Source organism: Cupressus sempervirens, chromosome 4 (assembly GCF_028749045.1).
Source record: "Cupressus sempervirens isolate cs-2001-9-10 chromosome 4, ASM2874904v1, whole genome shotgun sequence".
In the NCBI taxonomy this organism is placed as follows: Eukaryota; Viridiplantae; Streptophyta; class Pinopsida; order Cupressales; family Cupressaceae; genus Cupressus; species Cupressus sempervirens.
The window spans coordinates 265,065,882-265,091,622 of record NC_143121.1 but is presented as its reverse complement, the minus strand read 5'-3'; positions in this window follow the sequence as shown (position 1 = coordinate 265,091,622).

Here is a 25,741-nt window from a genome sequence, read left to right as displayed (position 1 = left end):
GGGGGGGGGGGGCGCAGTGGTTGGATTATTTATTTATTAATAAAAAATCATTTTAAATATATATATATATAAAAAATTTATTATAACTTGGGGAAAATGCTTTCTTTAAAATTTTAATTAAAAATTAAAAATATATATACATACATATATATATATATATATATATATATATATATATATAGTGCAGGGAGGGAATTACCCCACCCCATCACCTTACCTTACTAATTGGTGGCTTACCTACTGCCACAGTAGGAACTGTTGCAATAGCTATTGTTGCTGCAGCTGTAGCATACTATAGTAGAGTTGCCACAGGCTGCAGTGGCCATGACTAGCTTTAAAATCCGATGGGCTTTAAAGGCTATTTGGTATGTGTTATTTTTTAAAATTTAAAATTTATTTTATTTAAAGATTTAAATATTGTGCATTACAAATATATATATATATATATATATATATATTATTAATAAAATTTATTAATAATATTAAATTATAATAATTAATTAAATGTTATTAAATGGTTATTAGTTTAATTAAATTAAATTTAAATTGTAATGAAGATTATTTATTAAGGTTGGGGAAATTATTTAAATTTGATGGAGACTCAATTAATTTTGACTTTAATAAAATCACAAATTATTTTACTTGAAATCAATGAGAATTATTTTAGTAAATTTAAAATAAACACATAAATTATCTTTGAGTATTTTAGAAATTGATTTAAAATCTAATTGTGGTAATCATGCAAATCATTTAAAAACAAATTGGGTTAATGTTAAGGGTTAACTATGAAACTTATTACTTGGAGACATATATGAAAATTGGAAAACTTAAACCTTAACTATTTAACTCTGAACTGTGTGTTTCAAACAAAACTAAACTATGACACTATTATGTTTTCTACATATTGTCTATGCTTTGGGGTTTTTGGGATTTGACCTAGCTTTGACTAGTCCAAGGATGTGACTAGAGACTTGGGAGTTATGTGGATTGTGATGATATGATGTTTTGATTGAAATCCTTTTATACTTAACCATGGTTTGTGATGATATGCTCTATGTTGAGTGTGTTTATATTGCTAAATACTATTTTCTGTACCTTTGTGGGATGGTGAGATTTATGCTATGAGACATTTGACTTAACCATTTTTGAGTCCTTGATCTGTTATATTTGATTTTCTTTCCAGTCGCTTTGAGAGCAGTCAGGTGTTTTGAATGATTTATTCTTGATGATGCCATGTTGAGACATGTTTGAGTTGACCATTTTGGAGTCTTCAATCAGTATTATTTTGGGATACTTTCCTATTGCTCATTGAGAACCAATGGGTATTGTGATTTATTTTGGGATACTTTATGGTTTCTCATTGAGAACTGATATATATTTTGATTTATCTTTGATGCTTTCAAGTTGCTGGCAGAGAACTGATGTGATTATAATGATTATCTTTATGGTCACTTGTATATGACTCAAGTAACTTTACTATGATTCTTTGATTTGTGATTTCATGAGCTTAGGGTAGGTAATCTATATGTAGTGTCAAGAAGTGGCTTGGAATGGGGTTTAGGGCCCTAAGTGGCTCCCAGGGTAACTCATTGTAAGTTGTTTGATAAGTGAAAATATTATGCGAAATGGGGATTAAACTGAACTTAATAAGAGTCTTTGTATGTTCTCACCCATGCCTCAAGTGCTAGTATAGACTAGGATGGTACTAGAGAGAATGCTTGGTTATGACCTTGCATTTCGTAGTATGCCTTGTCAATACAAGAGGATACTAGTGGCCAAATTGGGATCACTATGGACCTGGGGGCCCTAACGAACTGCTCAAGTAACTCACAACATGATTTGTGCAATGACACTTACTTGCTTACATAGTAGGTTTCCTATGTGTCTTGTGTGCCTCAAGGTCTAGATGTTGATCTATGTTGGAGCCTTTGAGTTAGATGCTTTTAGGATTTCTTGGACTTAGTATTTTGATATTTGGTTTGATATCCTATTTGTGACTTTAGACTATCTCCTCAGCACGGCAGGCATGGACCTATGGGTGGCACATGCTTGGGAGATGTAGCTACCTACACTACTGCTAGGGACCGATGTACAAAGATGATGTATTGTCGTAGTGCCACCATTGCTGGATGTGTTCACTTGGTACTTTGGTTTCTAGAGTATGCCTTCTTGTCATTTATGCTTTCATTGGGATGCTTTTTTATCACGTTTAGATGATGTTATTTACTTATGCATTTCCTCATATTGATGATTAGCATGTGATAGGTGATGTTATCCACTTTGTAGGATCATCTTATACTTTATTCTAGCATGTTAGATTTCCTAACACTTATGTTCTAGAATGTTTTAGTAATGATGCCCCTATTACGATAGTAATGATCATATAATCAATTTCTTCGAATGTTGCATAGGGGATGACTAGGGCCCACAATGGTCTTATGATGCTATTGATAGTTGGGAAGAACCACTTAGTTAGTTGTGTTTTATGATGGATATTTGTATTTTATGATGGATGGATGTATCATGTATGGTGGATGGTTTCATTTATTTTATAGTACTTGTATCATGGATTTGAGGAAGATGATGCATTTCTATTTTTACATATGTATATTCTTTTAGTCTTTCATACCCTATGGCATGTACAGTGGATGATTGAGTATTCTCAATTTTTGTTGCCAAGAGGTATTTAGAACAAATGTGTATTATGGACTTTGGACTTTTTAATTATTTTTTCATGTGGATCTCTTAGTTGTTAGACTTAGTATTAACTAAAGTTAGATGTAATTGAACATCTTGGGATCCTTAGGGAATGTAACCTGTTATGTATGCTTTTAGTTGATTTTATGTTATTTCTTTCACTACTACATGTTTGATTTGTATGATTAATCTTTTTTGTTTTAAAAAAAAAAGTTTGGAAAACTTAGTAAAACTTTACGTTAATAATTTTTGAGCCCCTCACAGGGCATTACATCTAGTATCAGAGGTCGAGTTTTTACATTGGGAGCTTTGGGTATATTGGAATGCCACTAGTTGTTAACTAGTTGAACAAAATCAAAAACTTTAGTTTGATATGTACATCACTTCAAACTGAAACTTGAACTAGTTGAACTAAAATAGAACTTAAAATTTCAGTTGTATATTTTTCATACTTCAACAATTAGGTTTCAAAAATAAAATTATAAGTAAACCTAAATATAGACAAACTAAAAAATTCAACTTATCCTAAATTCAAGACATGTATCTTTTATCTATGCTTTAAGGTAGTATGCCCTTGATTGTCTTTTTGAGCATTATGTGTGGAGAGTATTTAGGGGATCTATTTTAGTATTTGTAAAGGAATGAATGTTGGATCAATATGGTTTTCAGTTTACTATTAAATCATAATCATAGTGCTCTAAGTGATAGAAATTAGTATGTTTTGTGGTTATTATAGCACCATGTTATCTTTGATATTTTTATTGTAGTGTTCTCAGTAGAGTCATATCCTCGTACAAGGGGAAAGGGTCCAATGGCACCTGCACAGTGAGTTCTTTAGTTTTACCTTTCTTGTAGGCTTTTAGGAGTAAGCCTAAGTCTAGGGGGGGTGGATGTAGTCCTTGCCCCTAGTTCACATTTTTGCTATCATTGTCAAACTCTTTTAGGCTAGTTTTATGCTTGATTACTAGTAGTATTGTTTTAGATTCAGTTGATTTTATGATAAGATTACTTTGTAGTTTATATTTAATGTATGTATGATGATTATTATAGTTTTTTCAATTACTAGTGATGATTAGTTAGATGGTTTATTATCCTATGCATTTTCTTATGGATACTTACACCATATTGCATGTGTATGTTTTGTGTCTTTGTTTTTTTTATGTATATACATTTTTGATGTGGTTAAGAAAGGGAGTCGTAGTCACCTACTAGTCGAGATCTACATAATGCACCACTTCTTTCCATTGCTTGTTTAGCTTAGAATATTGTGTTTGTACACATGTAAAATTTTATGTAGGCTATAGGTACTAGGTATTGACTTCCCTGAATTTCCAAGATGATCATACCCTATCACATTATCTCAATGGCAAGAGAAGGGAGATAAATTCTTAAGTCAAAGTCATTAACCTTTAATCCATTTTTCCTAATTGAAAATTATGACAAGTATCTAAGTTGGGTACCCTTCAAATGCACTGAATTACGTTAATTAGTGATTATAAAGCTTTAGTTGGATTTTGTATGTGTTTTTTTTTATGGGTTTTCATATGTTGTTTTATGAGTCTTTGGTAAATTTTCTCTTTATTAAGTCTAATTGAAAGATTAAATTAATGATTTAATTTAATGGAAAATTATTATGATATTTAGGTATTTAATTGTATTTAATTAATTGAAAAATTCATTAAATAAAAAGAATTAAATTGGAGATAAAGGTTATAAGTATAAATTTAGAATGTGATAATATTTATTTATTTTAATAATAATATATGTAGAGATCATTTTTAAATAAATGCTAACTAATATTATTATTTAAGTTAATAAATATTTTATCAACTAAGTTTCAAAAATAAATTAAAAAGTGAAAAGATATTAAATTATTAAAAAAAAATTAAGTTTGCATGATGCATGCATAAGAATTAAAATGTAAGAAATTAATTTAAAAAGATAAAACAAGTGAATTTAATAAGAGTTGCATAATGCATGCATGAGATTAACAATTTAATCAAAAAAGAATTCAAGTGAAAAGTAAAATAAAGTTATTTAATAATTCATTTGATGTGCATGAAAAAGATAAAAGAAAGATTAAGAAAAGATAAAATAAAAGTTAATTTAAACTTGAGTCTTGTGACCAAGAAGTCCTCTCAAGTGAACGCACAATTAGTGCCCCAATTTGAGGAGAGAACTCCTTATCACCAATTGAAGGTTCATTTTTGAGGGACGCAAGTTTTGGAAGAAAATTTTGGAAAGAAAATTTTGGGAAAATTGTTAGAGAGAAGTTCTTGGATAGAAGCGAATTCGCTTGCAAATCTTCTGGGGCTTGCGATTTTAGCATCAGAACTAGGTACGTTCTTGAGTTTTATTCACCTAGTTAAAATTATGTTGTTTAGATGATCCATTCTTCTTCATGACTATTGTAATCAATTCTTTGGATTTTGTTGCATGAATCTTTTGCTCTCTTCTTATGAATCTATGATATTTGTTATATATCTCATTTGTATAATATGATTGAAAGAAAAATAATTCAACTTGGAACCTCATCCATAGGTAAAAGAAAACTAGAATCATATTCAAGAAGGGTTTGAATAATATGAGAATTTTATTTAAAAATTTTGATTGGTTTGTTGTATTCTTCCTATCAGAATATAGGTGGGATTTATGCAAAAAATAATAATAATAAAATAAAGTATTTAATTATACATGTATTGGCGAGGGGGGGGGTGGTGTTGGATTTTTTATTATAACTTGGGGAAAACTTATATTTATATATTTATATATATATATATATATATATATATATATATATATATATATATATATATATATATATATATATATATATATATATATATATATATATATATATATATATATATATATATATATATATATATATTGTGAGGTGGAGAATTACCCGACCCCATACCCTTACCTTACTAACCAACAACTTAGTCTTTGCCGCAACATGAACTGCTACAACAACAGCAACTACTGTGGCAGCAGTCTACTACGAAAGAGCTGATGTAGGCTGCAGTGGTTGCGGCCAGCTTTAAAAGCCGACAGGCTTTAAATGCTCTTTAAAATGTGTTATTCTTTTAAATTTAAATTTTATTAAATTAATTTTATTTAAAGATTTAAATTTTATGTATTATAATTTATATATATATATATTATTAATAAAATTTATTAATAGTGTTAAATTATAATAATTAATTAAACGCTATAAATGGTTATTAGTAAATTAAATTTAAATTATAATGAAGATAAATTATTAAGGTTGGGGAAATTATTTAAATTTGATGGATACTCAATTAATTTTGACTTTAATAAAATCACAAATTATTTTACTGGAAATCAATGACGATTATATTAGTAACTTTAAAATAAATACATAAATTATCTTGGAGTTTTCTAGAAATTTATTTAAAATTGAATTGGGGTAATCATGCAAATCATTTAAAAACAAATTGGGTTAATGGTAACGGTTAACTATGAACCTTATTGCTTGGAAACATATATGAAAACTGGAAAACTTAAACCTTAATTATTTAACTCAACTATGTGTTTCAAATAAAACTGAACTATGACACTATAATGTTTTCTACATAGTGTCTATGCTTTGGGGTTTTTAGGATTTATCCTAGCTTTGACTAGTCCTAGGATGTGACCAGAGGCGAGGGAGTTTTGTGGATTGTGATGATATGATGTTTTGATTTCAATCCTTTTATACTTAACCATGGTTTGTGATGGTATGCTCTATGTTGAGTGTGTTTATGTTACTAATTACTATTTCCAGTGCCTTTGTGGGATGGCGAGATTTATGCTATGAGATATCTAACTTAACCATTTTTGAACCCTCGATCAGTTATATTTGATTTGTTTTCCAATCGCTTTGAGAAGATTGAGGTGTTTTGAATGATTTGTTCTTGACGATGTCACATTGAGACATGTTTGACTTGACCATTTTGGAGTCTTCGATCAATATTATTTTGGGATACTTTCCTATTGCTCATTGAGAACTAATGGGTATTGTTATTTATTTTGAGATACTTTATGGTTGCTTATTGAGAATCGATGTATATTGTGATTTATCTTTGATGCTTTCTAGTTTCTTGTAGAGAACTGTTGTGATTATTATGATTATATTTATGATGCTTTCTAGTCACTTGTACAGGAATGAGATGATTTTACTATGATTCTTTGATTTGTGATTTCATGAGCTTAGGGTCTGTAATCTATATGTAGTGTTAAGGAGTGGCTTGCAATGGGGGTTAGGGCCCTAAGTGGTTCATAGGGTAACTCATTGTAAGTTGTTTAATATGTGAAAAAATTACACTAAATGAGGATTAAAATAAACTTAACAAGAGTCTTTGTATGTTCTTGCCCATGCCTAGAGTGCTAGTACAAACTAGGATGGGAGTAGAGAGAATGCTTGGTTGGGACCTTGCATTTCATAGTATGCCTTGTCAGTACGAGAGGATACTAGTGGCTAGATTTGGATCACTAGGGACTCGGGGGTCATAAGGGGTTATTCAGGTAACTCCAAGCATGATTCGTGCAATGACACTTACCTTCTTATATAATAGGTTTTCTACGTATCTTGTGTGCCTCTAGGTCTAGGTGTCGATCTATATTGGAACCTTTGAGTTAGATACTCTTAGGATTTCCTGGACTTAGAGAGTATTTTGATATTTGGTTTGATATCTTGTTTGGAACTTGAGACTATCTCCATAGCATGATGGATGTTGACCTATGGGTGCCATGTCATTGGGAGGCATAGCTACCTACACCACTGCTAGGGACCGGTGTACATAAAGGGTGTATTGCCCTAGTGCAACCGTTGCTGGATGTGTTCACTTGGTACTTCGTGTTCCAGAGTATGCCTTCCTGTGATTTATTCTTTCATTAGGATGCTTGTTTATCTTGTTTAGATGATGTTATTTACTGACGCATGTCCTCATATTGATGATTAGTATGTGATAGATGATGTTATCTACTTTGTAGGATCATCTTATGCTTTATTCTAGCATGTTAGATTTCCTTATGCTTATGTTGTAGATTGTTTTAGTAGTGACATCCCTATTACAATAGTACCGATTATATAATTGGTGGCTTGGGATGTTATGTGTGGGGGATGGCTAGGGTCCAGGATGGTCTTATGATGCTATTGACATTTGGGAGGAACCGCGTACTTAGTTGTATTTTATCATGGATATTTATATTTTATGATGGATAGATGTATCATGTATGGTGGATGGTTTCATTTATTTTATTGTACTTGTATTATAATATGACTGAAAAAATAATAATTTAACTTGGAACTTCATCCATAGGTAAAAGAAAATTAGAATTATATTCAAGAACAGTTTGAACAATATGAGAACTTTATATTAAAAAATTTGAATGGTTCACTATATTCTTCCTAATAGAATACAGGTGGGATTTATGTCAAATAAATAAATAAAAATAAAATAAATTATTCAATTATACATGTATTGGTGGGGGGGAGGGTTGGATTGTTTATTTATTAAACAAAAATCATATATATATATATATATATATATATAATTTATTATAACTTGGGGAAAACATTTTTTTTAAATCTGTAATTAAATATTAAAAAATATTTTTATTTTTTGATTTCGGGGGGATTACCCCACCCCTTCCCCTTACCTTACTAACTAGTAATTTAGTTGCTTCCACCGCAGGAATTGATGCAACAAAAATGGCTACTACGGCAATAGTTTGCAGTGGCCACAACCAACTTTAAAAGCTAATAGGCTTTAAATGCTCTTATATATGTGTTATTTTTTTAAATCTTAATTTTATTAAATTACTTTTATTTAAAGATTTAATAATTATGTATTATAAATTTGTTTACATATATATTATTAATAAAATTTATTAATAGTATTAAATTCTAATGATTAATTAAATGTTATTGAATGGTTATTAGTTGAATTAAATTAAATTGTAATTGTAATGAACATTAGTTATTAAGGTTAGGGAAATTATTTAAATTTGATGAAGACACAATTAATTTTGACTTTAATAAAATCGCAAATTATTTTACTGGAAATCAATGAGGATTATTTTAGTAACTTTATAATAAATACATAAATTATCTTGGAGTACTTTCAAAATTAATTTAAAATTGAATTGGGGTAATCATGCAAATCATTTAAAAACAAATTGGGTTAATGGTAAGGGTTAGCTGTGAAACTTATTGCTTGCAAACATATATGAAAACTGGAAAACTTAAAGCTTAACTATTTAACTCAACTACGTGTTTCAAATCAAACTGAACTATGACACTATTATGTTTTCTATGTCTTGTCTATGCTTTGGGGTTTTTGGGATTTGTCCTAGCTTTGACCAGTCCTAGGATGTGACCAGAGGCTTGGGAGTTCTTTGGATTGTGATGATATGATGTTTTGATTTCAATCTCTTTATACTTAACCATGGTTTGTGATGGTATGCTCTATGTTGAGTGTATTTATATTGCTAATTACTGTTTCCAGTGCCTTTGTGGGATGGAAAGATTTATGCTATGAGATATTTGACTTAACCATTTTTGTGTCATCGATCAGTTATATTTGATTTTTTTTGTAGTCACTTTGAAAGGACTGAGGTGTTTTGAATGATTTATTCTTGATGATTTCATATTGAGACATGTTTGAATTGATCATTTTGGAGTCTTCAATCAGTATTATTTTAGGATACTTTTCTGTTGCTCATTGAAAAATGATGGGTATTGTGATTTATTTTGGGATCCTTTCTGTTTGCTCATTGAGAAACGATATACATATTGTGATTTATCTTTGATGCTTTCCAGTTGCTCAAGAAGAACTGATGTGATTATTATGATTATCTTTATGATATTTTCCAGTCACTTGTACAAGATTGAGGTGATTTTACTATGATTCTTTGATTTTTGTTTTCATCAGCTTAAGGTAGGTAATCTATATGTAGCATTGGGAAGTGGCTTGCAATGGGGGTCAGGGCTCTAAGTGATTCCCAAGGTAACTCATTGTATTGTAATTTTCTTAATAAGTGAAAACATTAGACTAAATGGGTATTAAAATGAACTAAATAAGAGTCTTTGTGTGTTCTAAGGGACCTGAGATCAGTAGGGACCTAGGGGTTCTAAGGGACTGCTCAGGTAACTGCAAGTGTGATTCATGCAATGACACTTGCCCACTTACATAGTAGGTTTTCTACATGTCTTGTGTGCCTCTAGGTCTAGATGTCGATCTATGTTGGAACCTTTGAGTTAGATGCTTTTAAGATTTTCTAGACTTATAGAGTATTTTGATATTTCATTTGATATCTTTTTTGGGACTTGAGACCATCAACTCAACATGGAAGGTGTGGACGTTTAGGTGCCACGTGGTTGGGAGGCATACCTACTTACACCATTACTAGGGACTAGTGTATAGAGATGGCCTATTGTCCTAGTGTGACCATTGCTAGATGTGTTCACTTGGTATTTTGGGTTCTAGAGTATGTCTTCTTGTGATTTATGCTTTCATTGGGATGTTCTTTTATCATGTTTAGATGATGTTATTTACTGACACATTTCCTTATATTGATGATTAGCACATGATAGGTGATGTTATCTACTTTGTAGGATCATCTTATGCTTTATTCTAGCATGTTATATTTCTTTATGCTTATGTTGTAGCATGTTTTAGTAGTGATGTCCCTATTATGATAGTAAAGATGATCTGATCAATGGCTTGGGATGTTACACATGAGGGATGGCTAGGGCCCACGATGGTCTTACGATGCTATTGACGGTTAGGAGGAACTGTGTACTTAGTTAGTTGTGTTTTATGATGGATAGTTGTGTTTTATGATGAATGGATGTATCATGTACAGTGGAAGGTTTCATTTACTTTATTGTACTTGTATCATTGATCGAAGGAGGATGATGTATTTCTATTTGTACATATGTATATTCTTTTAGTCTTTTATACCCTGTGACATGTATAGTGGATGGTTTAGTATTTCGAATTTCATTTGCCAAGAGGCATTCAGAACAAATGTATATTATGGACTTTGTAATTTTTAATTATTCTTTCGTATGGATTTAGTAGTTGTTAGACTTGTATTAATTAAATTTAAATGTAATTGAACATCTTGGGATCCTTAAGGAATGTAACTTGTTATGTATGCTTTTAGTTGATTGTATGTTATTACTTCCACTACTACATGTTTAGTGTCTATGATTAATCTTTCTTGTTTTAAAAAAAAAATGTTTTGCAAAATTAGTAAAACTTTAGGTTAATTCTTTTGGATCCCTTGGCAGGGCATTATAGTTTCTTAACAATGTTCTTAGCTTTCCATAAATGTAAGGTTTATCAAATTACAAGTTTAGTAAGTAATCATTACTTATTTTCTAATGGCGTGACGTATAAAGTGTTTATTGACACACTAGTTAAACAATACCTATAACTTTAAGATGGTATCATATTTTTGAAATCCAAAAGATGCATCACATTCTATGTTTCTTCTACTATAAGGAAAAAATAATAAAATCAAAGTTTGCAGAGTTTTGAATTAGTTAAGGTGATTAGACACAAGAGTTTTTTATTATAAACATACTAGAGTAGAAAATTAATATTTATTTATTTATTTAGAATAAAAATACCCCAAACTATGTGTCACATCCAAGCATGAATCTACTTGTTATATCTAGAATATTATTATAAAATATTATAATCTGGTTTTGATTAGGGTGGTCAGACATACGTCTACTTATTTTTGCCCTAAAATTTTTGTATTGTTGCATTTAAATTCAAAATTTTGACCAATCAATTTTTACTTTTTTTTAGAGAAGGCCTAGTAGTTTAGAAATTAAATTCAATTTCCTAGAGATTCTTCTTGTAGACACCTAAAAACCTTTAGAAAATAATGTATTTTTATTTTTTGAAAAATTACTGATGACATCATCATTTATTAAATATTTATTTATATAATTAATTTATTTATTTTTATGCCATTAAATCCCTTTATCTTAATTAAAAATATTTAATTAAGGAATCCCTCCCAAAAATGTTTAAATCTTATTTAAACATTATTTCCTTATTTATTAATTATTTAATTAATAAATTGACCAAAAAACCCAAAATAAATTAAAAAAATTATTTTTTGCCCAAAACTTGGCCAATTTCCTTAAGACCACTAACCTCTTCCAAAATCTTCTAATCCTTATTTAATTTTGATTAAAGGCTAATCCCATCATTTTCTACCCTTAATCCCAACTCAAAATATTTAATTAAGATTAAATATTAATCTTCATGTTTATTAAAAAAGTTTTAATAAATATCTCCTCAACCCAAACCCTTGAAATAAATAAAACTTTATTTATTTCCTAAAAATCTAATTTATCCTCATCCTAAGAAGTTCTAGACTCTTCTAGAAAGTCTTCATCCTCATCCTAGGAAATTTTAGACTATTCTAAAAAGTCTTTATCCTCATCCAAAGTCTAGACTCTTCTAGAAGATGTCTTTAAACCTAATCCTAATCCCCTCCTAACCTTGTCACATTCCCTAAACATGGGATAAAACTTACTAACCAAAGCCAAAGTTAACAAATATCTCCTCCTTCACCCACCCTCATTAAATGCCATCCACTTGCCTATCCCTAAGCTAATCCTAAACCATCCTAATCCATTCTCTAATCATTTGCGCAATCCTAAGCAAGCTTAAAACCTTCCTAATCAAGCCCAAGTCAAAATTCCTCTCATCTCCCTCAAAATATCCCAACCATAAAACTTTATGAAGCCCACTAGGCCATAAATGACTCTTCCAAGCCCTTTTATTGCTCTTACAAGCCATTATGAGGGTCTTTATGAAGATTTTATCCCTTGAGCCTCCTTTGTTGACTCATCCTTCCCCTTTCCTCCATCCTCTCACCCTATGACATGGGTCACTCCCTGATTGGCTGTAAGGAAGCACAATCCATGTGCTCTCCTCTCATGAAATCTAAGCCCTCCATGAGCTTTTTCCCATCCTTGCATCTTAGCCCTCAATCCCTCAAGCCTCTTGCCTATAAATTGGATCCTTCCCCTTTGCAAAACAACACAATCCATGAAGTAAAGTCATAATTCCATTTTAAGAAGCCATTTTACATCGAAACCATACACTCACACCCAAATTCCAACTCCATTTGAAGCTCTTTTTGAAGCATAAGCTTGAGCATACATCCTATCTATTTAGATAAAGCTACTCAACAAGAGAGTTTCTGATTGAGAGAGTCCATTAATGGCTCATATTCTCAATTGAGAGCTCATCTTAGCCTATCTTGAAGTTTATGAATTTGGTTTAGTTTGTAGAAGCTCTATTTAAATTGGGCTCTATTAGCATACTAACATTGCTCATATACATTTTGGCACACCTAGTGGGACCCCGCATGGGTAATCTTCATTAGCTTTTTTTTAGTCAAGTTTTGTATGTCATTTGCTAATCTTGGCTAATTTTTCTTGTTTTTGTGATTGGTAGGATTGTATAAATTGGTTTTGTAGGTTCACATGAGCATGAAGAAGACAAAAGAACTCATAGTCAATCTCATAGTGTTTGCAGATTTTTCAAGCTTATAGGGTGGACAAAGCACTTGGAATTCTTCTTCCTCTTCTTGTCTATATTCTTCTTATTCCATCTACTTCTTCTTCTTCTTCTTGTGGGAGATCTTGGCCATTTTTTTTTAAGGAAGCAAAATCATACACACTTCTTTTTAGTGCTTAAAATGAACCCCTAAATCATACTTAAATCCATTAAAAACTAAAAATTTGCAAAAAAAAAAAGAGTATAGAAAATAAAGCATCCACTGGTGAAAACTTGGCAATTCAAGCACCTTGGACAAGTACCATGATGAAAACTTGGCAAACAAGCATCATGCGTAATCCATCCATCCCCAGCTTAGCCTATCATCCTCATGCTTTTGGTTGCATCTTGACATCCAACTCCATCTTCCAATCTATACACCTATCCTCCATCCTCCAGCTTCCATCTCACACCATCCACTGATCTTCTACAACTTCAGCCAATCATCCCAGCTATCATCCATCTCCCTAGCGCCTTTCGCTTTTCCATCCTAGCTTGAATCCTATCACATCCATCATAATACCTCCTTCCACATGTCATCCTCTGACTAGGGGCACTTTATTCCTTGGAGATCTTGTCTTGTCCATCCTCCCTTGTCATTAGTATCCCGCTCTAGGCTATCCTCATGCAAATCCAATGTCATCCTCTCATTAGCCCTTCACTTTAGCGCCATCTATCCATTCAGCTACCACCAACCTTAGCATTGTCCCCATCATCATCATCAGATGCATCTTGTCAAATCCATATCTTTTGTTATCACCTCATCCTTACCTTCTGTCTCTTGCACCAACTTGAGCCATCCCGCTATCCTCTCATCTTGAACTTTTTATCCATCTATATCATACCTATCATTGGTCTCTTAGCTTGTACGATATCTTGATTAGCCCGCTTGTAAATATCTTGGTCCATCAGCTTGTACATCCTCTTTAGCTTAGTACCATTGTATCTATCCAGCATTCATGTTAGTTCATCCTTAATCAGCATCTTGTACCCATTGCACATCTTGGTTAGCTATTCCAATACATCCTTTAGCTAGATTTCCTGTCACCAAAGTGTTATCTTTCTTAGTTCAGCTTGCCAGATGCATCACTCATCCAAATCCACCAGCTTAGGTGCTCTCCGATAGGTCCTTGCAGGATATAGATTTCCTCATGCTTGATCTTGGCACGTTAGTACCTCATCCTACCCATCTCATTGGCAAACGGTTCTCTTTTGGATTTTTTCTTTCTTTTGATTTGGAATCTGCCCTATTGGGTCTTGAAATATCTTTTCCAAGCAATGTCCTTGTTCCCTCCTCAAGGTTGCCATGATCTTCCATATCATGGTATACTGTGAATGGGGCAATTAGAGTGTAAGGTCTTGATCATGTCTTTTGCTTGTTTTCTTTTCTGCTTGTGGGTTACCCAGTGTCGTTTCCACACTGCTTCCTCTAGGATTCATGTGTGATACTGGGGCAATCCTTGCATGTTTGTTTTGAGTTAGTTCGTCAGTCCTCTGGACAATTGGTGAAAAGGCCTTGATGTTCTTGGTAACCTTGGCAATTAACCAACAGTCCTATAGCAAATCTAGTGCTCAACTACATGGTGGTACTTCTCTTTGAAGTATCCCCCTGCTCAAAAAGCTTCAATAGAATCTCTTCATCTCCATTATCCCCCATCCATATCCAACATCTATCTCTCCTACCCTAGCTTGTGCAACTGTATCTCTCAGAATCAATCATCACTCTTAACTTTAGGAATCCACAATCCTAGTCTTAGGGATCCACCAATCCAATCAATCCACCAACCCTCATCTTTTGAGATCCACAATCCTAGTCCTAGGGATCTCCGAACCCCATCTTCTGCCAATCTGACTCTTTGAAATCCTATTGAATCAGCTTTATAATCCCCTCATCCATCTCCCTATCCTAGATTCCTTTTTATAGCACTCTGCTCCTTCATCCTCCACCTTCCCTAAAGTCTTAAGCTTGCTTCCTCTTGTGCATCTGATTCTCCTTTATCATTCTCCCATAGTGAGAGTTTGAGCTAATTTAGCCCCTTCTCTTTTCCAATCTGAGTCTCCTTGCTCATCTCAAATTCTTGTACTTTTCAAGAAGTTGTCAAGCCTCGCTTTCTCCCCCCTTCACCTTCTTGAGGGGGCATCTTGCAGTCCATTCTCTCCTCTTCTGCTCTAGCCTTGGGCATCTTATTTTCTTATCTTTGATGCCATGTCACTTGTGACATCACATCAAAGAGGGGAAAAATGTAGACACCTAAAAACCTTTAGAAAATAAAGTATTTTTATTTTTTGAAAAATTACTGATGACATCATCATTTATTAATTATTTATTTATTTAATTAATTTATTTATTTTTATGCCATTAAATCCCTTTATCTTAATTAAAAATATTTAATTAAGGAATCCCTCCCAAAAATGTTTAAATTTTATTTAAACATTATTTCCTTATTTATTAATTATTTAATTAATAAATTGACCAAAAAACCCAAAATAAATAAAAAATTTATTTTTTGCCCAAAACTTGGCCAATTTCCTTAAGACCACTAACCTCTTCCAAAATCTTCTAATCCTTCTTTAATTTTGATTAAAGGCTTATCCCATCATTTTCTACCCTTAATCCCAACTCAAAATATTTAATTAAGATTAAATATTAATCCTCATGTTTATTAAAAAAGTTTTAATAAATATCTCCTCAACCCAAACCCTTGAAATAAATAAAACTTTATTTATTTCCTAAAAATCTAATTTATCCTCATCCTAAGAAGTTCTAGACTCTTCTAGAAAGTCTTCATCCTCATCCTAGGAAATTCTAGACTATTCTAGAAAGTCTTTATCCTCATCCAAAGTCTAGACTCTTCTAGAAGATGTCTTTAAACCTAATCCTAATCCCCTCCTAACCTTGTCACATTCCCTAAACATGGGATAAAACTTACTAACCCAAGCCAAAGTTAACAAATATCTTCTCCTTCACCCACCCTCATTGAATGCCATCCACTTGCCTATCCCTAAGCTAATCCTAAACCATCCTAATCCATCCTCTAATCATTTGCACAATCCTAAGCAAGCTTAAAACCTTCTTAATCAAGCCCAAGTTGAAATTCCTCTCATCTCCCTCAAAATATCCCAACCATAAAACTTTATGAAGCCCACTAGGCCATAAATGACTCTTCCAAGCCCTTTTATTGCTCTTACAAGCCATTATGAGGGTCTTTATGAAGATTTTATCCCTTGAGCCTCCTTTTTTGACTCATCCTTCCCCTTTCCTCCATCCTCTCACCCTATGACATGTGTCACTCCCTGATTGGATGTAAGGAAGCACAATCCATGTGCTCTCCTCTCATGCAATCTAAGCCCTCCATGAGCTTTTTCCCATCCTTGCATCTTAGCCCTCAATCCCTCAAGCCTCTTGCCTATAAATTGGATCCTTCCCCTTTGCAAAACAATAGAATCCATGAAGTAAAGTCATAATGCCATTTTAAGAAACCATTTTACATCAAAACCATACACTCACACCTAAATTCCAACTCCATTTGAAGCCCTTTTTGAAGCATAAGCTTGAGCATACATCCTATCTATTTGGACAAAGCTACTCAACAAGAGAGCTTCTTATTGACAGAGTCCATTAATGGCTCATATTCTCAATTGAGAGCTCATCTTAGTCTATCTTGAAGTTTATGAATTTTGTTTAGTTTGTAGAAGCTCTATTTAAATTTGGTTTCTATTAGCATACTAACATTGCTCATATACACTTCTCTGAACTAATTGATAAAATTTTTATAACAAGTAGTAAATTTCATGTTAAATTGAGATAACCCTAATTTTCTAATTGTTTATTGCTACTTAAGAGCATAGCTTGGTTGACGTGATCCTACACATTCCCCTCTAGGGGATCAATAGCTGATTTTTCCTTATGTGTACTTTGTTAGCCAAATATTATGCTTAGTTTTAAGATGAGGCATTCGTACTAGAGGATGGTTTTTTTCATTAGAAGAGATATCCTATCTGTATTCTATTCTTTAATTATAAAAGTCTTCTTATTCTTATTTAAGATCTGAATAAGAATTACACAATTCCTAATTTTACTTTCCTATTAGTGGTTAGGAGACTAGTTCCAATATTGGCAATCTTCAAAATTGTGACCAACCTTGTTAGATTGTAAATAGAGTATTGGAAGATAATATTTAGTATTACCTCTTTGTACTTTACATCTACTCTTCCTTGTAGGATGTGTAAACTTACAACATAAAAAGAATGTAGGATTTAAATTTTGATATCTTTTACTAAATATAAGTCTTTTGATAGGTGACCTTTGGGCTTTCACCTTAGATATGTATTTCTTATGAGTTTTTTTCAAAATTCTTATATCTGTAATAGTATCCATTGAAATTTTTATTACTAGATCTATTGTTAGGTCTAAATCTATATTCAAATGCAACATGACCGTATTTATGATAATTGTAGAAATTACCTTCAAATGAATGAGACTTACTCGCTACTTTTCTTCTATACACAATTTTAGTATAACAATATTCCCATGATTAAAACAGTTTCAATTTTTAGGCCTCACAACAAATTCTTTTATGGCTCTTGCGTGCCCATGTTAATGCATTTAGGATTTACCTTTGGATATCTCACCAATCTTCAATGTTCCATTGTTTGTGTATCCAAGAATAATTTTATTGTTGTATACCCTGAGTTCTTAAATTTTTAGTAAAGTTTTTCAATCTTTCATTGTATTACTTAAATTTGTATTATCATTCTCGATTGGTAATTCTTTCTTCAATTTGTTATTCTCTTCTATGTAACATTGATTTTCTATGGCAGTCTATTGATTCTCTATAGCTTTTTCATGAAGGTTTTAATTCATGAGAGAATTTTCCTGTGATATATTGAAAATTTAATCCTTTTCTTCCAATACATTCTAAGTGGTTCTTATTTCATCTTGGGAAAACTTCCTATCTTCCTTGGCTACCCTTTTCCTTCAAAATCTCCATAGTTTCCTAGTGAATGGAGTTCATGTTATCTCTTCAACTTTTCCACCTTTTCTTTTATCTTCTTATTCCTTTCCATCAATTTTTCATATTCTTGTTTACATTCTTTTGACATGTCTCATTCAAATGGATAGTCAATATAATTTTGGCTTTCATTTATCCTATCAATGAGATGTCTTCTCAAAAATATGTATGTCCTAATATTTTCTTTGAGATCTTTAGCCATCTAAATTGCACTTTCAAGTTTCTTGTTGTACATGTAACTCTCCATGATTTTACATCTTTACCTCAAGTTGTTAGGCATACTATCAATATTACCAATTCCCAAATAAAAATTTCTAGGATTGTAATGTACTCAGAAGGGGAGTAAACCAAAGCAAATAGGTAATTTTAAACTTTAATCACCAATATGCTAACTGGAGATATTAACCTGCAAATAGTATTGCATATAACTAATGATAACAAATAAAGGATAACAATAGTAAACTTCCACACAATCATCACACATAATATTGAGATTTTGATATTGTATAAATCCTTGTTAAATGGTAAAGATGATGATGGAGAAGGTGCCCACAAGTTCACTACTACACTAAATGAGTTTCCCTATTAGGAACATATAATTACCCTTTAGAGGGCTCATCATATTATTATTGATTTGTACATTATTATATGTACAAAAGGATCCACTAGAATCTACATTCATAAAGGATTTTAGTGACCTCTTAAGAGCTTACATGATTAAGTGATTCAAAACTAGAACCTTTTAGCATTGACTACATTGATGAATTTTCTTTTGTAATTATTAGGATACAGATAAATTATTGATCTTTATATGAGACTCCTTGACTTCCAGATCCATTTAATTATATTTTCATTGATAACTATTCTATTCTATGTATTTTGATCACAACCTTCATGTCCTTTGCTAATATTGTCTACTAGATATTTATTTACCTTATTATAAAATCTTCTTTAAGAGCTATTCTCTTAACTATAAATGTTTCCTCTTAATCTTGACCATTAAATAAAACCATTATCTTCCATCTCAGTCTCCTTAAATATTTCATATGTCTTGATATCTAAATATTGTTTATCCTAAACATGTTGACCCTCAAATAGATTTCCCTATTGATTATGTTAGCCCCTAATGTAATAGATTTAAAATTAACCAAGAAACTAGACCAATACATCTAAGGCTAAAAAATTCCTATGATGGATGCACTCAATTGCAATCTTGGGTCAACTATAAGGCATAACTCCTTCTTCACTTTAGGCTCTACAAAACCTAGGCGGGTTAACCATGAGGTTCTGATATATGGTACTAGTGCTAAAACATAAAATCAGAACCTATTAATAGCAAATGAAACCCTTATGTCTTCTAGTACTTATGCAATAGCATAGGAATGATATATCTATAAATCATAACCTAAGAAATCATAAGCTAAGTGAGGGTTAATTCCTTTTAGCCAACTACAAAATGTGAAAAACTAAAATTATTTGATTAAAACGATTCATGCAAATGATCTTCATATTAACTTGCATCTAATTTAGTGATCAATACCTTATCCATTGCAACATAGAATCACTACCAATAGGATGAACTAACTTCATTGCTTTACAACTGAGTTTATGAACTGAAATCCCCAAACTCCATTCTTACTAGCATCCCCTCCATACACCCAAAAATTATATCAAATCATTGAAGCATTTACTTAACTCCTTGAATTAAAAGCAACAATAGATCTAATACACAACTCATCCAAGTTGTCTTAAATTAAACAAACCTTATTCATTCAATCACAAATTTAACAACATATGAAAAATTAGGAGAAAAAATAAGAGAACATATATAATTCATTGTAAATCTCCTTTTATATTTATCCTTGGGAGAACTGAATATAGTAACTGGTAACATTGAATGAAACTCAAGATATATCACATGATCTATCATCAATTTTCATTATCTGAAAGAAACAAGACATGAAATCAAACTAGAAATATGCACAAGAATGGATGTGTGGCCTTCACAACTAGAGCTCTACTCAATTAGACAGGAAGTAAAACCAACAAAAACTTGTTCTCACAATAACAATTGAAACCCTATTGGCTCCATAGAGAAAAATGCTAACAACCTTGAAAATGAAAAAGAAAGATAATGATATAGAAGAGAATCAATTCATGGATATGTTGTATATCTGACATGTTTCCACTTGGAAAACTTCCTCAAGAAGTTTAAAAAAATCTCTCTAATCTCTTCCAACAACTTGTATATCAAGTCCTCACTCATTTTTCCTTGCAAAAGCATAAAATATCTTTAGTACTTGATGGAAAAACATAAATGATTTTGATGTCAGATTTGTGATCAAGGAAAATGCAAAAGAATAAGTTAAAAGACCTCTAGAGGCAAGATAAACTTTTCAGAATCATTTCTCTCCATATTCAGGCTTTAAAAAACATTCATATCTACCCTCCAACTAATGTTGATGCTCAATGATCAATTCTACCCATTCTTCTTAGAATACCTCTGAAAATACAAATTTTCTTATAGACTGTATCACTGATTACCTGTGCAAATTCTGACCCCATATTCAATAAATTCATTTCCTCCCAGTTCCAACTATATATTACAATACATATTTTTGTTTAATCTTGCACCTTTGGCAAAAATTTGAAAAACTAGTTGAGGACTATAAAATGGATATTTTAAAAAGAATGGAATTGGAAAAATTTAAACATTTTCTATACTATATAAAAATTACCATTTAAAACTAATTTTTATTTGTGGAGATATGAATGTTCAAAAACCAAGAATGAAAATTCATTATTAAAAATATCTTCTTATATCTCCCTTGGACACCCAAACAATGCCACATGTTACTACACAACTGGTCACTTTTATCATTGTCAGGTCCCACATCTAGTGGTGACATGGCAACCACCGATATCTAACAACTTTATAGTGAGTGTTTTGTGCTCAGTCAAAATTGTCGACATTACTTCCATCAGCCATGACAAGCCACTCCATATGAACTTCTACCTTCAAAGGCATTGTCTTAAAGAAAACTAACTATGTGAGTGTTATTATATTTAAACATTATAAAATCTCCATTCACAATAGATGTGGGATAAAAACATGAAATTTCCCCTTTCATGAAGTAGCTTCCTCTATTTTTTGATGAAGAATCTTACAATTATATAGCTCACATGACGTCCAAAGGGAATCACCTAACACAATAGAAGGAAAATCATCAATTTGGACAAGGCGTGGGAGTATTTCAAGTATTACATGTTTTTGTCATTCAAGTATTTCCCTCCTGGGATACTTTGTTCCTCCATAAGAAGCTTGTATCCCTTGTTCATCAAGCACTTCCCAAGAACAACAACATTTTCCTTTACCTACTTATAATAGGCCTTAAACTGAGTGGTCATTACCTACTGTATAGCCACAACCAATGCTACATTTCTAGTCAGTGTGAAGTCCACCTTAAAGAGATGGAAATACAACAAAGATTACTTTATCCTCATAATCATAGATTGTGTCCTCTAGTTGTCCCTTTTTGTGAGGCTTTGGTCCCTTTCAATAGAAGATCATGCCTACTCTTGGCTCCCTTAGACTCTTGTGGGTAGTTGTGATAACCAAATCACAAGAGGACTCTGGTGGTTCCTACTAAAATTTCTTGGCATACTTTCATCTTCACCTATGACAAGCCCCTATCGCTTCATTAGTGACTTTTGAAACTATCATTGCCTTCCTCCAACTATGGAGCTCTACTACCATGAATGTTTCCTCTTCTCAACACCCTTTGCAAACTCATACTAAGAAGTTTTGAAATGAAAAAAAATGAACTTTGTGCTTCTCTGCCATATTATATTCCTTTTAAAATCATTTCCTTTAGACTATCATTTCCTCCATTCATGTTCACAGTCAACATCCTTCAATGCTAGTAGTCTCGTCAAAGTCTTGGTGGAATCATATCTAAGCAAGTCAGCAAGCTTTGTTTGATTTTGGCTATCTTCATGAATGCCAAACTTAATTCTCAACTCAAAATGAATGTAAATATGCTATCTTTATTTTGAGCACATGCCTTCTTACTAAAGGATGAATGGGAAATAAGACTACACTTTAGAGAGCTTCCATGAGGCTCACAAGGTCTTCAAATGTCTACAATGGTCCTTCGTTTATGTGCTTTCTAATTCCAAAGTGAGGAGTGGAGTTATTTATACATAATAATATAATATCCATCACCTTAGCTTCCTTGTGATCAAAAGTCCACATGTACATCCCATAGACCATTCCATCTCTAGATGCCAATATATAATGATCAATGCCTCGTACTCTAGATTCACATAAAAATCCAACACCATTTGAGTCCTTTTTGGATTTTGATCAACACAATTCTCCAACTAAGTATGTGGGCTTGCACACATTTATTTGAACATACTCAACAAGGAAATGAACTTTCCAACTACCATTTCTATTTGATGGAATCATTCGGGCCCCAAAGTGGGTTTGACTAAAAAGAAATTGGTTTTTAAAAACCTAACATTTGATACTAATCTAAAGAACATCTGATAATGACTAAAAACCATTTGATCATTGAACCATCCATTTAAAACTCATTTTAACTCTTTTTTGCAACTTTTCAACTTTGTGCTAGGAGGTCCTTTGACTAGCTTTACAAACTAACAAAAACACTTGAGTATGCTTTGAAATCAAACACGTTGATTTTTTGTTCAACCATCTTGTAACCTATCGAATCTCATCTCATGAAAAATTCTCAAGAAAAAGATATTGAATATCAAAGTTGCCCTCTCAGAAATGCCTAGAAGAAAATTTGTCAGAAAACCATAAATCATGTTCTGTTTTGGCTTCAGAAATCGGGTAACTTAACACTTGGGGGCACAAAAATTGGGGAATTGGTTCATTATCATGAGGGAAACATAAATCTAGGATTAGGTCTCATGATGAATAACACAATGCATTCGAAAAGCAATCAAATTATGATGCACAAATTTGCAGGACTGGAAACACTAGCAGAAAAGTGGTTTTTGCAAGTAGAATGGACCTGGGAAACTGTGCAGACTGATTTGTCATTTTGGTCAACAGGGTCAAGGTTATAACAAGTCAAATAGGGCCTCCCACAATACTGAACAATTTGCATCAGCATGACAACAATAAATGACCTACTTTGAGGGATTCAAAACCTAGTCAAAACATGCTAGAATGACTTGCAATCTAAAATATAGGTTTTTCGGTATGGACAATAAACACTCCCAAAGTGGTGAGTCATGAAAGATAACTAGGTGCAAGATATTCAATTGCAAATAAGGGCTTTTGTCATTGTTTGACACTTAGGCAAAAAAATGTAGTTTTGGACATTGCTCAAAATTGAACTTCATGGAATGCCTTGAAATAAAAATTTATCATCATGGAACACATAAAAATATTGAATGCAAATTTTTAGAAAAATTAAACACCCCTTAGGCCTCAAAAGGATAGCTGGGTACACATGCATTAAAAGTCACTTATTAGGCTTGATTTTTTCAATGGTAATCAAAATCAGGGCTTCAATTTTGAGTCCCAATAGTGGATCTTTCTGGGGATGCATGTCCCTTATGAGCATGGAAAGGATTTAGATGTCTAGGAGAAGTAGACCACACACTTGATTGCACAAACTTCCTCTCAAATAGTTTTATTGAAAACAAAAACTACTCCTAAACTGTACAAATGATGGCCCTAGGCCAGTGAACTTCAACAAAACTTCTTACCTCTGTAATATACCTAATGTTCATTCATATCAGTTTCACAAATTAGATACACATCTCCAATTTTTTCAATTGGCAAAACAAAATCATCACCATCACTTTCATAGTACATGTAAAAACTTGGCATAGCTTCAACCTCTTGCTCACTATGAAAAAGAACATCAGAATGTTCATGAACACCAACATCAAACTAAAACTAATCTTTATAAAATGATTCATGAAAATCATCAATTAGAAACACAAAAGCCTTTTATTCAACTTCATCAAATGAGTTATATACTGCTCATACCTTGACTTTGCATCTCCTTAGATGTTGTCGAATGAATTTAAAATGAGAAATTAGATTTATTTTCACACATAACATCATCATCAAATTCTGAAACCACTCCATAACCTCCCAATGTATCTTCACAATAGAAATGCTAATTAGTTTTTAGCTCATATGAATCATCATAAAAATTACTATGAAGTGTTGGCTTATTTTCAAAGACAACTCCATCAAGCACCTCATCTTCAAGCTCACAAAATGCAACATTATTAGAATATTCACTATCATATATGGAAGAACAACATTCTAATTTTTTACAAGAATATGATAGTTTGTTACCATTTGCATCTAACTCAACTAAATCGAAGACTTCCATGTCTTCTTCAAAAAATGGATTTATAACTCCATGCAAGGATCCTCTTTGAACATTTTGACAAAAGATGGGTTGATCATCATCAAAATATTCATCATATAAAGCATTAGTGTACACTTTAAACTCACTACCCATTTCATCTTCATGGAGACTCTCAACATATGAATAAAAATTAGAACTAGGTGAAGACTCACTTTCTATTTCCCCTACCAAGCATATAGTATCCATAATTACATTATCTTGTTTGGGATAACCATTATGATTAGACCATTATTCATTCCAAAACCCATCACTACATGCTACAACTTTATTGTCTAATGTAAAAATAATTTTTTGGTAAATAGATTGTTCTTTATGATTTTAACTCTTAAATGCCCTAATTCGTGAACAATATCTAATTACAACAGTTGGAAAGTTGCTTATGAAAAGAATAACATTCCTCTGAGTTATCAGGTAAGGAATGGTATTTGAGGTTAGATTAAGTTTATGAACTCACACATCTTATGAACTCATAAGGCATAATCCTTCAATAGTGCATATTAACTAAAGTTAAAATTATCCATCTAGAAACTAAAATGCAAAGAAAGAAAGATTAATTTGAAGGAAAATACCTAAAAGATCTTTTTTGAACCTAAGATGATAGTACTTATCATATCTAGTTCCCTATCTCAAAAGAGGGGAATGAAGCTCTATTTGGTTCCTTATTTCAATTTAGATAAAAGACAAGACATACAATTAACAATTAATAGACTGGAATAGAAAATAATTGACACAAAATACCATTCAATTGATTTTGTGACATCAAGTATCTCACACCAAAAAATAGCTGACCCTTTATTAATATTTAATTCCAATACATATAGGATTCAAAGATGACTGTTACAAAAGAAGTTAAATCAGTTCATCTCCTCAAAAATGCCAAATGGCAAGGAGCTAGTTTATTGATTACAATGATTACATAAAAAAGAATTTAAAGGGGCAAACTATGAATCGCTTTGCCTTCTTTCCTTTTTCTTCTTTTTCCCTACAGGAATTAGTAGCTATA